The sequence below is a fragment of the Hemitrygon akajei genome, unplaced genomic scaffold (genome assembly GCF_048418815.1).
Source record: "Hemitrygon akajei unplaced genomic scaffold, sHemAka1.3 Scf000049, whole genome shotgun sequence".
NCBI lineage: Eukaryota > Metazoa > Chordata > Chondrichthyes > Myliobatiformes > Dasyatidae > Hemitrygon > Hemitrygon akajei.
The window spans coordinates 4,886,279-4,902,919 of NW_027331935.1; positions in this window are offsets into that span (position 1 = coordinate 4,886,279).

Sequence of the window (16,641 nt, forward strand, 5' to 3'; positions counted from 1 at the left end):
GTGTCTGACCCTCCGAGGGAGGAGTTGTAAAGTTTGATGGCCACAGGCAGGAATGACTTCCTATGACGCTCAGTGTTACATCTCGGTGGAATGAGTCTCTGGCTGAATGTACTCCTGTGCCTAACCGGTATATTATGGAGTGGATGGGAGTCATTGTCCAAGATGGCATGCAACTTGGACAGCATCCTCTTTTCAGACACCACCGTCAGAGAGTCCAGTTCCACCCCCACAACATCACTGGCCTTACGAATGAGTTTGTTGATTTTGTTGGTGTCTGCTACCCTCAGCCTGCTGCCCCAGCACACAACAGCAAACATGATAGCACTGGCCAACACAGACTCGTAGAACATCCTCAGCATCGTCCAGCAGATGTTAAAGGACCTCAGTCTCCTCATGATATAGAGACGGCTCTGACCCTTCTTGTAGACAGCCTCAGTGTTCTTTGATCAGTCCAGTTTATTTTCAATTCATATCCCCAGGTCCACACTGACCCCTTGGATGGAAACGGGTCACCGGTGCCTTAGCCCTCCTCAGGTCCACCGCCAGCTCCTTAGTCTTTTTCACATTAAGCTGCAGATGATTCTGCTCACACCATGTGACAAAGTTTCCCACTGTAGCCCTGTACTCAGCCTCATCTCCCTTGCTGATGCATCCAACTATGGCAGAGTCATCAGAAAACTTCTGAAAATTTCCTTAACGATTCTCGAAAGATCATTGCTAATGTCTTCATATCTCTTCAGCCATCTCCGGTTGGTGTACCACCTGATCCAGCTGACCTATTTACCTTCAGACCATCTGTTTCCCAAGAACCTTCTCCCGGGTAACATAACTTTAAACATTCTGACCACTAACAATTGGGACTTCCATATTCCTGCAAGTGTCTTCGACAGATAAGAGTGATGCACAATACTTATTCAGTTCATCTGCCATCACCTTCCGCACCCACGCCATTACTACCTCTCCAGCATCATTTTTCCCAGGTCTGATATCCGCTTCAGCCTCTCGTTTACACTACATGTACCTGAAGAAAAAATTGGTATCCTCTTTAATATTGCTGGCTAGCTCATCTATGTATTCCATCTTTTCCTTCTTAATTATTTTAGTTGCATTCTGTTTGTTCTTAAAAGCTTCCCAATCATCTAGCTTCCTAGTAATTTTTGCTCTAAGCCATCTCTTTGGTTTTTATGTTGTCTTTAGTTTCTCTTATCAGCCACGGTTTTGTCACCTTACCTTTAGAATACTACTTCCTCTTTGTGATGTGTATATCCTGCGCATTCCAAATTGCTTCCAGAAATTCCAGCCATTGCTGCTCTGTTTTCAACCCTGCCTGTGTTCTTTTCAAATCAATTTTGACCAATTTTTCTCTCATGCCTCTCTAATTCTCTGTATTCCACATCTGACTTTAACTTCTCCTTCTCTAATGTCGGGGTGAATTTGATCACATTAAGATCACTTGCCCCTAAGGGTTCTTTGAACCTGAGTGACCTAATTAATTCCAGTTCATTACAACACCCAATCCAGAATTGCTGATCCCCAAGTGGCCTCAACCACGAGCTGCTCCAAAAAGCATCTCGTAGGCATTCTAGGAGTTCTTCCTCCTGAGACCAACACCATCCTAATTTTCTGAATCACCTACATGACAATCCCCCATAAATATTGCCCTTTTGACAGGCATTTTCTATCTTCCATTCTGATTTGTGGACCACATACTTACTACTGTTTGGAGGTCTCTATACAATTCCCATCAGGGATTTTTTTTTTACATTTGCTGTTTCTTAATTCTACCCACAGTTTCTACAACTCCCAACACTATGCCATCTCTTTCTAATGATTTTATTGAATATTTTAACAACAGGGCCACACAACCCCATGACCAGCTTGTTCCTGGCTTGTCCTTTCAAGAAACATGTAAGTATCTGGGAAACAAGAGGACCTGAAGATGCCAGAAATCTAGAGTAATACACACAAAGTGCTGGAGGGGCTCAGCATGTCAGGCAGCATCTATGGATGGGAATCAACTTTTTGGGCCAAGACCCTTTATCGGGACTCTTGATACCCATGTATCTGGAATATCAAGAAGCAAAGAAAATAGGAAGTAGTGCAAAATAGGGAAAACCTTTGAAAAATTTAGTTCAAGGCTTTAAAAAAACCTGTCTGAGCTCAATAGTTAACAAACACAACAAAGGCAATAAACACTGACATTGAATTATTTTTTATAAAAATATCTTGGTCCCATTTCAATCAGTAGAATTTACAAAGATAAATAAGAACTTTAGAAAACTTTAGAAAAGACTATTTACACCCAAACCCATTTAGATTAACACTAGCTTGGACAGAAGGAGGAAGAGATATAACACACATGATAAAAAATCACACAACAGTCAGATAAAACTAAGTATATATTTTCATCAAAAATGAACAGGATTCATCATTCCATGTGTGTATATGCAATCGTGATAAGCAATACAGACCAGAAAACTTAAATGAAAGACCAACTCAGAAAAATGAATCACCACTATGGAAGAAAGCATTAACCAGTGGAATGAGTATGACCCTCCATGGGAGATATCCCAACATTCTGAGCAGATGAGATGTTGACAAAGAAGCATTGAGCACTCCACTGAGAGTTCGAGACTTCTTCCCACAAACAGAGGGGTTCCTTGCAGAAATACAGGACAAGGTGGTTAACAAAATGAAAAAAAAATCAAAAATACATGAAATACAAATAAAAAACAAAGCAGTAAGTGCAGAAAATGCCAAGAGAAACCAGACACAATCCAACACATTCCAGGATTCTGCAGTAGTTGAACTCAATCTGATCACTTGTGCAGGTACAATGAAGTTCTAAATATCATTCACCAACATCTTGCTTTAAAATACAAACTCATGAATGACCTCCATCACTTCATCAAGGCACCATAAATTCAAGCCTGATCCAGTTTTAGAGTTAAAATCTAACATTATATGATAATCAATACATTATGTCAGATAGGACAATTCATAATAATTATCTGGATATAATATTACAGGATAAATAAGCAGGAACAACTCGCTCAATAGATAAAACCATTCCCAACACACAAATGTTCCTTGACCAGTGAAGCACCTCACCACAGCTATTGTTTGTATTATCAGACAACCAAAAGATTTTCTCTGCCAATCAGCTTCCAAATGTTGCTACTGTGTCATTTGTTGCCACGTCCTGCTGAATCCCTTCTCCTGATCATACATTCTTACACCAACCATCATCCAGAGCCCCAAACTCTGCCCTGTGCAGACCCGCCTCTGGCTTCTGACCCTGCTTCGTTTCCCATTCTGCTTTCAGTCTTTGGAGGACAGTGGTGTTATCTTAAGAAGCAGGGAAAATTGCACATAATGTGGAAATGAGCCCTGAATAAGGAGATTAACTACGAATGGCATTCTTCCTCAGTCCAGAAATTAGAGGGCCAAAGGACATCTCAGACAGAACTGCAGTCAGCTCGACTTCTTCAGTCTGCAGAAAATTCAAGGGAAACCTCTTCACCCACAGAGTGGTGACTGTTTGGAACCCATCACAACAGGGAGAGTGAGAGGGGAACAACAGGGGAGGATTTAAAAGGACTGTCGTGGAACAGAATCCCTGGCAGTGTCCAGCCGGCCTGAGTTGACTCACACAAGGTGTGTTATAAATTCACTAAGTACTGGAGACAGAGTTTAAAATAAACTGATTTATTTGTCTCAGATCCAGAACATGAAACTCCAGTCCCATTAAAAGTGAATGTGCAGCAGAAGAAACTCCTCCCATGCCCAGTGACCAGGGTGCAGAACTGGGTGTGGTGAGCAACAGCAATAATTGCAGAGTTCAGCACCGACAGTCACTCTCAAAATTGCATTCAGCAACGGCGATGGACAAATATCCAGCATGCAGCTCATTGAAACTTTCTCCCCAGTGTGAACCCGGTAGTGTGTCACAAGTGTAACACGCTGCAAGGTTTCACTGCTCATGTAATGGCCTCTATGTAATGTTTCACTGCTGAGGTAAAGGTTTATATGTAGCAGCATTGTTTAGGTTACAATGAGAGATAAAAGGGTTTGGAGTGCAAGGCTATCCAATGACAGCAATGTTCTTTCTTGTTAGTCTGAAAGAGAGATTTTCGTGGTCTTTTGATGGGGAGAGATGAGAAAACTCGAATGGTGAGAGTGAACCCTTTCTCTTTTCTTTTGGTTTATTTCACTAACTATATAGTCAAAGTAAGAATTATAAAGCTCAATTGTTTAATCACATATTGTGTACCATTTGTTATTTCAGGGTACTGATTTGTAACAGGGGTCATCACATAGCACCCACCCAAACGAGATTCCTTATATTTGGCTGGGCCAGGGGTCTATCACCCCCTATATAAATCTGCTAGCCAAAGCAAGAGTTACATGAGGTTTAATGACAGAGTAAATTGCTTCCCACATTCACAGCAGGTGAACGGCCTCTCACCAGTGTGAACTCAATGATGCACATTTGGTTGATTTGACTGAAAGAATCTCTTCCGCAAGTCTGAGCTGGTGATCGGCCTCTACCCAGTGTGAAATTACTGGTGTCTCCGTAGTTAAGATGACCGACTGAATCCTTTCCCACAGTCTCAGCATATGAAAAGCCTCTCCCCAGTGTGAACTCGCTGATGTACCTTCAGCTTAGATGAACAAGTGAATCCCTTCCCACAGTCTGAGCAGGTGAATGGCCTCTCTCCAGTGTGAACTCGCTGATGTAACTTCAGTTTAGATGAGCAAGTGAATCCCTTCCCACAGTCCAAGCAGGTGAACGGCCTCTCCCCAGTGTGAACTCTCTGATGTACCTTCAGTTGGGATGAGCAAGTGAATCCCTTCCCACAGTCTGAGCAGGTGAATGGCCTCTCCCCAGTGTGAACTCTCTGATGTACCATCAGTTTAAATGAGCAAGTGAATCCTTTCCCACAGTCCGAGCAATTGAACGGCTGCTCCCCAGTGTGAACTCTCTGATGTACCTTCAGTTGGGATGAGCAAGTGAATCCTTTCCCACAGTCCAAGCAGGTGAATGGTCGCTCCCCGGTGTGACCTCTCTGATGTACCTTCAGTTGGGATGAGCAAGTGAATCCCTTCCAACAGACTGAGCAGGTGAATGGCCGCTCCCCAGTGTGAACTCTGATGCACCTTCAGTTGAGATGATTCATTGAATCCCTTCCCACAGTCCGAGCAGGAGAATGGCCTCTCGCCAGTGTGAACTCGCTGATGTACCTTCAGTTTAGATGACCGAATGAATCCCTTCCCACATTCTGAGCAGGTGTACGGCCACTCCCCTGTGTGAACTCGCTGGTGAGCCATTAGTCAGATATGGCCTAGTGAATCCTTCCCCACAAATTCAGCAGATGACCAGCCTCTGTGCAGTGTGAACTGACTGGTGTGTCCACAGGTGGGATGACCGACTGAATCCCTTCTCACACACAGAATAGCTGAATAGCCTTGCCCATTGTGAACTCGCTGATGTACCTTCAGTTGAGATGACCAAGTGAATCCCTCCACACTGTCTGAGCAGATGAACGGGTTCCCCCTGTGTAAAATGACTGGTATGTCAGTCAGTCAGATGATGGAGTATATCGCTCCGCATAGTCTGAGTAGGAAGGATGATCGATTGAATCCCTTGCTCCACTTCTTAAATATCTGGACAGAGACATCAAAACTGGTGTGTTGTGTTCAAGATTCCTGCAGACAAATTCCTTTTCATTTTTAACCTGTAAAAAGATTTATAAAATCCATCAATGGGTGTAGGACAACATTTCAGATAAAATCACTTGATTTGCTAAGGTGTGATCTGACATCACACTGTTACAGTGAGTTTCAACCCTAGTTGGAGTGAGAAGTCATCTTCTAACTTGGCACAATGCTGGTATCTCTGATGCTCTTCCTGTCTCTGTAAGAATGGGGCATTTCTGCCATCTCCAATATGTGACCTGGCTCAGTTTGTCTCTGTCCATTGGTATTCCCTGTTCCTACTGAGCTGCATGGGTGCCTGGCCCCACAGTAACTGAAACACTCTGGGAATAATACTTTGGCTATCCACATGATCAATGCCCCTCAACAGCTTATACACCTAAAAAAACTCTAAACATAAACAAGGAAATTATACATTGTTTTGAGGATTTGTTGGAAGTATACAAAATTATGAGGGTATGAGGGTAAATGCAAACAGGTTTTCCACTGAGGTTGGGTGGGATGAGAAACAGAGGATCATGGGTAAGAGGGAAGGTGAAAATTTAATGGAAACATTTGGAAAAGCTCTTTACTGAAATGGTCATGAGAGAGTGGTATGAGATGCCAGCACAAATGGTGAAAATGAGCTTAATTTCACCATTTTAAAGAAGTTTGGATGGGAGCCTGGATGGTAGGGGGATGGAGGGTGATGGTCCCAGTGCAGGTAGTTGCATAAGGCATTTTCAGCATTGGCACAATGGGCCAAATAGCCTGTTTTCAAACTGAACTTCTCCATGATTCTATGACAGAGAAGCTGGCCAAACTTGTTTGGAAGGGAAAAGTTAGGACTGACATTGGATCAGCAATGGCTGGAGTTTCTGGGAGCAATGCAGGAACTGAGTGATCGATACATCCCAAAGAAGTGGAAGCATTGGAAATGCAGGATGACACAACAGTGGCTAAAATGAGAAGCCAAAGCCAACATAAAAGCCAACAAGAGGGCAAACAAAAGAGCAAAAACTATTGGGAAGCTTTTAGAAACCAACAGAAGACGACTAAAAAATAAGTCAAATGAACTCAGGGCATGAAATTATGATATTATAGTCATCAATGAGTCTTGGTAGCACCCAACAGTCTGAGGCATTTAGAGGAACACAATATCTCTTGGAAACCAATGTTGCCTGCACCAGTTACACTTCAACATTTATTTCAACAAGCACATACACACTCTACATTCCCAAAACTTCACCTGAACAACTGCCACTTACCAAGTACTCCTTTGCCAGAAAACAGTAGACTCTCACATGGTGGATTGGATAGTGGACTACTTGACAGATAGGCCTCAGTATGTGCGGTTGGGAGACTGTAAGTCTGACACGGTGGTCAGCAGCACAGGGGCGCCGCAGGGAACCGTACTCTCTCCGGTCCTGTTCACCCTGTACACATCAGACTTCCAATATAACTCGGAGTGCTGCCATGTGCAGAAGTTCGCTGATGACACGGCCATAGTGGGGTGTGTCAGGAATGGACAGGAGGAGGAGTATAGGAAACTGATACAGGACCTTGTGATATGGTGCAACTCAAACTACCTGCGTCTCAATATCACCAAGACCAAGGAGATGGTGGTGGACTTTAGGAGATCTAGGCCTCATATGGAGCCAGTGATCATTAATAGAGAATGTGTGGAGCAGGTTAAGACCTACAAGTATCTGGGAGTACAGTTAGACGAGAAGCTAGACTGGACTGCCAACACAGATGCCTTGTGCAGGAAGGCACAGAGTCGACTGTACTTCCTAAGAAGGTTGGCGTCATTCAATGTCTGTAGTGAGATGCTGAAGATGTTCTATAGGTCAGTTGTGGAGAGCGCCCTCTTCTTTGTGGTGGCGTGTTGGGGAGGAAGCATTAAGAAGAGGGACGCCTCACGTCTTAATAAGCTGATAAGGAAGGCGGGCTCTGTCGTGGGCAAAGTACTGGAGAGTATAACATCGGTAGCTGAGCGAAGGGCGCTGAGTAGGCTACGGTCAATTATGGAAAACTCTGAACATCCTCTACATAGCACCATCCAGAGACAGAGAAGCAGTTTCAGCGACAGGTTACTATCGATGCAATGCTCCTCAGACAGGATGAAGAGGTCAATACTCCCCAATGCCATTAGGTTATACAATTCTACCGCCAGGACTTAAGAACTTTTTAAAAGCTATTATTAATGCTTTTTGAGATAGTGATTTAGATGCATATCATATTCTTTACTGAGTTAAGTATTGTATGTAATTAGTTTTGCTACAACAAGTGTATGGGACATTGGAAAAAGTTGAATTTCCCCATGGGGATGAATAAAGTATCTATCTATCTATCTAAAACAGCCTGCCCAAGCCACACTTGTCAGATCCTTTCTGATACCATCAAAATTGACCATTCTCCAACTCAGAATCTCAACCCATGGTCCAGACCTCTCTTTTTCCATATTTACTTGTAACCTCATGGCCTTATGATCACTAGATACAAAGTGTTCTCATACACTAATTTCTGTCACTAGCCCTGGATCATTTCCTAATAGCTTTTTGCATACTTCTATGTCTGGAATTCTATGTGCTGATTAAGGGCATATTTGATAAACTCTACCTCATTTAGTCCTTTTACATTATGGGAGTCTGAGTCAACATTTGGAAAGTTAAAATGACTTACTCAATCAACCTTTGTTTCTTGGCATGGTCTGTGATCTCTCTACAAATTTGTTCCTCTAAATCCCTCAGACTGTTGGGTGCAACCAAGTCCCAGTAATGGCTACAATATCATAATTCCCTGTCCTGAGCTCATCAGGCTTTCCTATGATAATTCTTGCATTGTGATATACACAGCTCAGGACAGTCTTCACACCATGCTCAACCTCTTGATTGATGACTTTGTCTGAGGTCTGAACAACATCTGTCCGGTGTCAAAACAAACTTTCTGGGACAGCTTCTTCCACCAGTCTACCAGACTTTAATTCAATGCTGAAAGAATTGTATTTCTGTGTAATATTGACTGTGCTGTTGTACATACAATTTATTGTAAATTACTATAAATTGCACATTGCACATTTAGATGGAGATGCAACATAAAGATTTGTACTCCTCATGTATATGAAGGATATAAGTAAGAAAATCAATTCAATTCACCCTCTCCAGTATCTGTTCTGGCATTCTGGCCCATACCCCTTGAAACTTTAGTTTAACCTCAAACCCCCCCCCCCCCCCCCACAAGCAGTAGCAAGCCTCACCCCTAGGCTATTAGTCCCCTTCTAGTTCTGTTCCCCTCACTAACAAATCATGTATCACCACTTTGACATTCCACTGCCAGCTAATTCCCTCCAACACTTTCTAAAGTGGTCCATCTATTGTTGTGGGGGATGGCCACAAAAGTACTCTACGATGGCTATTTAACATCGTTCCCCTTCCTGACTTTCACCCAGTTTCCTGTGTCCTGCAACCTGGAACTTCTATCTCCTCTGGGTTTGATCGAGTTCATCTGCACTCTCACACAACCTATGTAGCAGGCCTATAGTGGATAATTAAGGATTTTCTCGTCAGAGCATTTGGACACCATCCATATGTGATTTGCTTGCTAAGCAACGCTTTAAACAGTCAAATTTCCAAATATCACTCCACTTCTTCCCACACGCAAATTTTCCAGCAACTTTTGCATCACTACAATACATGCAGGTAACACCAGTTTTTGTATTGTACATAAATATTCCCTCTGAACCCTCCCCCTGGTGATAGATGGTGGTGAATTCATTGATGGAAATGCCAATGAATGTGAAGGGAAGGGCAGTAGTCTGTCTCACTGGAGTCTGGCACATTTGTGATGTGAAAGCTACATGATGCCCAGGGCAAAGGAGTTTGATGTCATTATGTACCAAGAGAAAAGGGGACAAAACATGTTCTCACTGGTAGAAAAGTCCAGAGTAAGAGGAAATAGAACAAGCAACACACACAAAATGCTGGAGGAACTCAGCAGGCCAGGCAAAATCTATGTAAAAGAGTACTAATGCTGAGTTCCTCTGGCATTTTGTGTGTGTTGCTTTGATTTCCAGCATCTGCAGATTTTCTCTTGTTTTTGATTATATAGGCATCCGCTAGTCTCATGAGACCATGGATTTCTGCCTTGGAAGGTTTCCAGGGCGCAGGCCTGGGCAGGGTTGTATGGGAAACCAGCAGCTGCCCATGCTGCAAGTCTCCCCTCTCCACGCCCCCGATGTTGTCCAAGGGCATTAGGACCCATACAGCTTGGCACCGGTGTCGTCGCAGAGCAATGTGTTGTTAAGTGCATTGCTCAAGGACACAACGCGTTGCCTCAGCTGAGGCCCGAACTAGTGACCTTCAGATCACTTGGCCACGCGCCAAGTGGATAAGTGTTTGTAATTGCAGGTAGAACAAAGGTGATTTTCTCAACTGGTGATGGAAACGATTTTGTTCCCTTTCTCCGAGTTCCCAATCCTTGCATTCAGATAGCTGAAGCTCAGCTCTGTCTGAGAGATCCATCGGCTCCCATTCCCTCATCAGACGGAAGCTCCCCGGGGCTGGTGTACGGGTCGTGGGGCTGGAGAGATGGAAGAGGGCAGGACTGTCCCGGGATTGCGGGGTGCAATGTTCCGGAACTCACAGCAATTGTCCCGAGGTCGGAGTTTAAGATAATATCACGAAGAATCGCTCTTACCTGCTTCCGACATTTTCCGAGGCTTTTTGTGCACTGCGCGCATGCGTGATATCCGGAGACCGCTGCAGCCCTGACGCCTGCGCATTTGATCGGTGCTTCACGGGTAATCACGCTGCAGTTAAAAGTTTCTGCATGTACTGGTTCAATGTCCATACCTCAGCTTTTTTCTGTGTGTATAGAAAACTCAGCAGCTGTTTTAATGCAGAAAGCGGCTCCCATAAGAAGATAATCAATATCAATGTGTATCTAATGGCAAAGTAAAATCCTCTTACAAATGCAGAAATGCAGACAAGACATTCTGCAGTTGCTGGAAATACAGAGACGCACACACACAATGCTGGAGGAGCTCTGCAGTTCAGGCAGCAACTAAGCAGAGGAGTACACAGTCTAGGCATACTGAAGTGAGTCGGCCTAAACGTTGTCCATTTATTCCTCTCCACATTTGCTGCCTGATCTGTTGATTTCCACCAGTATTTTGCAGAAATTAACCACGTTTTCTCGGTCAACCGGTTTCCAAATGTTTCTAATCTTTCATTTTTAGCCACATCCTGCTGGTCTGATTCCTCCTCCTCCTCGTAAACTCCAGACCCCATCTCTCTCTGGAGCCCCAAAGCCCTGACTCAGTCTGGCAACTCTGGTTTCTGACTCTGCTCCATCGAAGCTCGTCTTCTGTCAGACTTTAGAGGTGCATTGTGTTACAAGACCGCGGGCTCGTTTGAAGACAGAGGCTGATCAGAGTCCTGACGAAGGGTCTCGGCCCGAAACGTCGACAGTGCTTCTCCGTATAGATGCTGCCTGGCCTGCTGTGTTCCACCAGCATTTTGTGTGTGTTGTTTGAGGTTCGTTCACTGTGAGAGGCGGGACTCTGACGTCAGAGACAAGGGGCGGCAGCCTGCGAGAGAGAGAGACAGAGAGAGAGACAGAGAGAGAGACAGAGAGAGAGGGAGAGGGAGAGGGAGAGGGAGAGGGAGAGACTGAGACTGTTGGAACTTCAGCTTGTCACTGCTATGGGTTGGAGCTCTTCCATGCCCAGAAGGTCGGGTTGATCATCGGCACGCAGTGTACAACGGATGTGTGTCTGTCACTTCGTATAATCCATACGTGTGGATTTGTTGGAGTATCCCGTGGTATCACTTCTGTTGGCCCTTACCTGGAATCGGGGTGTTCTGTGGTAACCACTTGAAGACGATATTCCTGTCACTGTCACCTGGTGATATTTCGAAGTGGATTTCGGAACGAATCAACGGATAAGATCTTCGGCGACAGTTATTTCGTTTACCCAGCGTGGAATGTGTGTGGAATTCTGCGTAATTGCCTTCTCTCTACATGTTCGTGTGGATTTACAAATCTCTCCTCTCACTCACTTATTCCGTGGATTACTGAACTTTTCTACTTTACCATCGTAAGACTTTAAACATTGTTTCCCAAGCTTGATAGTTGATGGTGGAGGAAGGGAAGCCCCTTTGTTTAAAAAAGGAAGACATCTCCTTCGTCCTGGAACGAAAAGCCTCATCCTGAGAGCAGATGCGGCGGAGACGGAGGAATTGTTAGAAGGGGATAGCATTTTTGTAAGAGACAGGGTGCGAAGATGGGAAGCTACAGTCCAGGTAGCTGTGAGAGTCTGTAGGTGTATAGTAGATATCAGTAGATAAGCCGTCTCTAGAGATGGAGACAAAAAGATCAAGAAAGGGGAGGGAGGTGTCAGAAATGGACCAGGTAAATTTGAGGGCAGGGTGAAAATTGGAGGCAAAGTTAAAGAAGTCAACGAGCTCAGCATGCGTGCAGGAGGCAGCTCCAATGCAGTCGTCTATGTAGCGAAGGAAAAGAGGGGGACGGATGCCCATATAGGCTTGGAAAATGAACTGTTCCACAAAGCCAACAAAAAGGTAGGCATAACTGCGACCCATGCCGGTGCCCATGGCTACGCCTTTGGTTTGGAGGAAGTGGGAGGAGCCAAAGGAGAAATTATTGAGAATAAGAATTAATTCCTGTTGTGTTTGTGATTCCCAATCACAAATCCTTTGACTTTTCTACACTGCTAAAAGTTTACAAAAGCACGTCAGTGGGTGAAGGGCAACATTTCAACTCAGGTAATTTTAGGCCCCATGGTGCCTTCTGATAAAAAGCACTGTCACAGCTCAAAATAGTTTGGAGGAACAAGACTTTATCTTCTAACTGGCCACAGTTCCGGCATCAGGCACAATATTAAACTCTCTGCTTCCGTCTGTATCAAAATGGATCATTGCTCCCCTTCGTCAGTCTGTGGCCTGGCTCAGTTTGTCTATCTCCTTCGCATTCTGAGCATGCGCGACACACCTACTGAGATCACATTTTATTTACACGGCTGTGACTAGAGACTTTCAGATTATTATGTCCCTCCTGGTATCTATCGGTGGTAAAGTCAGAGTCAGCAATGGTATTGAACCCCAGGATTAGGTGATTAGGCTTTTTCGTTGGAGATCGATAAACTGCCGGTAGTGTGTGGCTGGATGAGTGGGTCGTTTTCAGACTGGAAGGAGGTAGCGTTTGGAGAATCCCAGAGATCAGTCCCTGACCACAGTTGTTCACAGTTTAATGTCTTGGCGGAGGCAGCGAGATATGAGATGTCCCAGTCTGCTGGTGACGCAGAAAGAGTGGAGTTGGGGTAGGGGAGGCTATTCATATGAAATTTCGTAGCTTTGCAATCAGTACGTAGTGCACTGTGGGGCTGCAGTGGCGGGGTCCATTGCTGGGATCAGTGCACAGTCACTGTGGGCTATGAGGATTTTGTGAATAAAGCGCCATTCTCCAATTTAGAATCTCCAGCCGCGGAGCAAGCCTATCGTTTGTACATTTATATTGTATTTACGGCATTGTGATAACCAGATACTATAGCCCTCCACAACCTCTCTATCTGGTCCTTTCAATATTCGCCACAGGGCCATCAATACTTTCATCCGATGCATTGACATATAACGTAAACAGAAACGTTGCCAACATAGAACGTAAACAGAAACGTTACCCCTGTGGACCTCTGGGGTAGTAATCTCAGGATTGCTGCCTGCACCACGTGCTAGCGACGAAAGAATAGCATGATCAGGCGTATTAATGTGTGGCTGAGAGACTAGTGTAGGGGGCAGGGCTTCAGATTCCTGGATCATTGGAGCCTCTTCCGGGGGAGGTACGACCAGTACAAAAAGGACGTGTTACACCTGAATACAAAGGGGTGCAATATCCTAACAGCCATATTGAATAAAGCTGTTAGTGAGGGTTCAAACGAATTTGACAGAGAGATGGGAACCGGAGTGATTGGGCAGAGGAAGGGGAAAACAGAAATAAATCAAAGATGGCGTGCAACAGAGATTATAGAAAGAACAGTCAGGAGATGAAGCTTAATCAAAACCAATGGCATGAGTTACAGGGCATTAGAGTCAACGTGCAATTAAAACAGAAAGCAACAAATGCTGGACTGAGTGTTGTATTTGAAAGCACGCAGCATCAGGAATAAAATGGACACTCTTGAAATCCAGCTACAGATTGGCAAACATGACGCTGTAGCTATCTGTGAGACTTGGCTAAAGAGTGGCTGCCATTGGGAGCTGAAAGTCCAACGATGTACTGTGTATCTGAAAGAGAGGTGAGTAGGCACAGGAAGTGATGTGGCCCTGTGTACAGTATTAAATCATTGGAAGGAGATGACATATGATTGGATGGTAGAGTCTCTATGGGTTGAATTAAGAGCAGGGATGCGATGGTGCAGCTCCGTAAGGCACTCGTGAGATGACACATTGTGTGCAGTTTTGGGATCCTTATTTCAGAAATGATATACTGGCATTGGAGAGGGTTCAGAGAAGATTCACTAGAATTATTCCAGCAATGAAAGGTTTACCATATGAGAAGGGTCTGACAGTTCATGGGTTGTGTCCCCTGGATTTCAGGAGAATAATAGGGATCTCATAGAAATATTCTGAATGTTAAAAGGCCTTTACAGATTAGATATGGCAAAGTAAATTTCCAATGGTAGGGGATACTAGGACAAGAGGGCATGTCTTCAGCATTGAAAGACGTCCATTTGGAATAGAGATGCGGATAAATTACTTCAGTCAGTGGGTGGTAAATCTGTGGAATTTGTTGCCATGAGTGGCTGTGGAGCCAAGTCATTGGGTGTATTTAAGGCAGAGATAGATAGCTTCTTGATTAGCCAGCGCATCAAAGGGTATGGGGTGAAGTCAGAGGAGTGGAGATGAGTTTTTTTTATTTTATATTTTATTTTTTATTTTTTATTTTCCTGAGCTTCTCATCAATGTGAACAGTTCAGTTAAGCTTTGCTCCAGAATTTCCACAATTATGAGTTTAGTTCAGTTTTTATGTTTCTTTTTGCACTACTTATATAATTTAACGATTTAATATATATATTATTGTAATTCATAGTTGTTAAAATCTATTGTTATGAATTAGGTTCTCCTGTTGCCGCAGAGACAACAGATTTCAGGACATATGCCGGTGCTATTAAACCAGATTCTGATATTGATATGGGAGACCCACCACCGGTCACCTGATCCCAGTTACCGCAGATCGTAATGCGAGATTGAAGCCTTTTCCGTTTATTTGCATTCCTCAGAAATTACAACAGTCCGTTAAGTTTCCTTCTGTGGTTCCAAAGCAGGAGCTCAGTCTGTCTAATGTTTCCACACAATTAAAATGGGGATATTGTTTATTATCATCATGTACTGAGCTACAGTGAATAGCTTGTCTGACGTACCAGCCACACAGATCAATACATTACGACAGTACATTGAGCTGATATACGACAAAACAATAACTGTAACAAAGCATTATGGCTGCAGAGCAAGTGCAGTGCAGATAGACATATGGTGCAGGGTCACGTCGAGTTACACTGTGAGGTCGAGTACATTTTACCATTCATTTGGCTTATAACCGCAGACAGGAAGCCGACCTTGAGCCGGGTGGTGCGCGCTTTAAGGCTTTTGTATCTCTTCCCCGATGGGGGAGCGGGTTTGCAGCAAGAATGTCCAGGTTGTGGGTATCTGAGTACATGGCCTGCTTTTCCGAGGCAGGGGAAGTGTAGGAAGAGTCCATGGAGGGGAGGCTTGTTTCTCTGATGGTCTCCGCTCTCCAAAGCTCTCTGCAGTTCCTTGCAGTCATGGGCAGAGCAGTAGCCATACGAAGGCGTGAAGTATCAACAAGAAGCTCAGAGACCTCGGCCTTCACCCTGCCTTGTGTAGCTGGATCCTGGTCTTCCTGTCAGATCGCGAGAGTGGGCTCCCTCACCTCTGTCTCTCCGACCCTCAGCACACATACCCCACAGGGCTGTCTCCTTGCCCCCTCCTTTACTCTCTGTATACCCATGATTTGTGTCGCCACCCACAGTTCCAATCTGCTAATTAGATTTGCTGATGACACTACACTGAATAGTCTAATGTCAAATAATAACGAGGCAGCCGACAGAGAAGAAGTCATCACCTCGACACTGTGGTGTCAAGAAAACAACCTCTCCCTCATTGTGTCAAAAACAAAGGAGCTGGTTGTGGATTATAGGAGGAATGGAAACAGGAACCAAATTCAACATTTCCAAGTCCGTTATTGCACATTTTAATATTGATCATGACAGAACGTACTGTATATAAAATACGGTTAATGACATATTTATAGATAATAGATTGTTACTGACAGAGAATCGTATAATCTGTGTTCCGTGTGTTATCTGAATGTACTTGCCTGTGATGCTGCCACAAGTCAGTGTTTCTCTGTACCTGTACCTTCCCGTACTTGTGCACTTGACAATAAATTCAACAGGATCTGAGAAATCTCAGTGAGATTTGATTAGTGATGATCATCTCGGCAGCTCGGTAGGTCGAATGTATGAGACAGTACACTGTTAAATGCAAAACCCTGAACAGTGTTGATGATCAGAGGGATCTCAGACTCCAAGTTCATCGCTCCCTGAAAGAGACTGCACAGATTGATCGGGTGGTTAAGAAGGCAAATGACATGGTTGTCTTTATTAGTTGAAGCATTGAGTTCAAAAGTCGGGAAGTTGTGTTGCAGCTGTTACGAGCCTGCGGTCGTACTGTGACTGTTTCTTTAAGAGCGCCGGCGTGAGTAGGCGGGACTATGACGTCAGTCACAGGCTGCCAGCGCTAACTGTGGATTAACCATAAAAGAGAGAGAGAGAGCGATCTGCAGACAGGCAGTCGGGAGAGAGAGGGAGAGGGAGAGGGAGAGGGAGAGGGAGAGGGAGAGGGA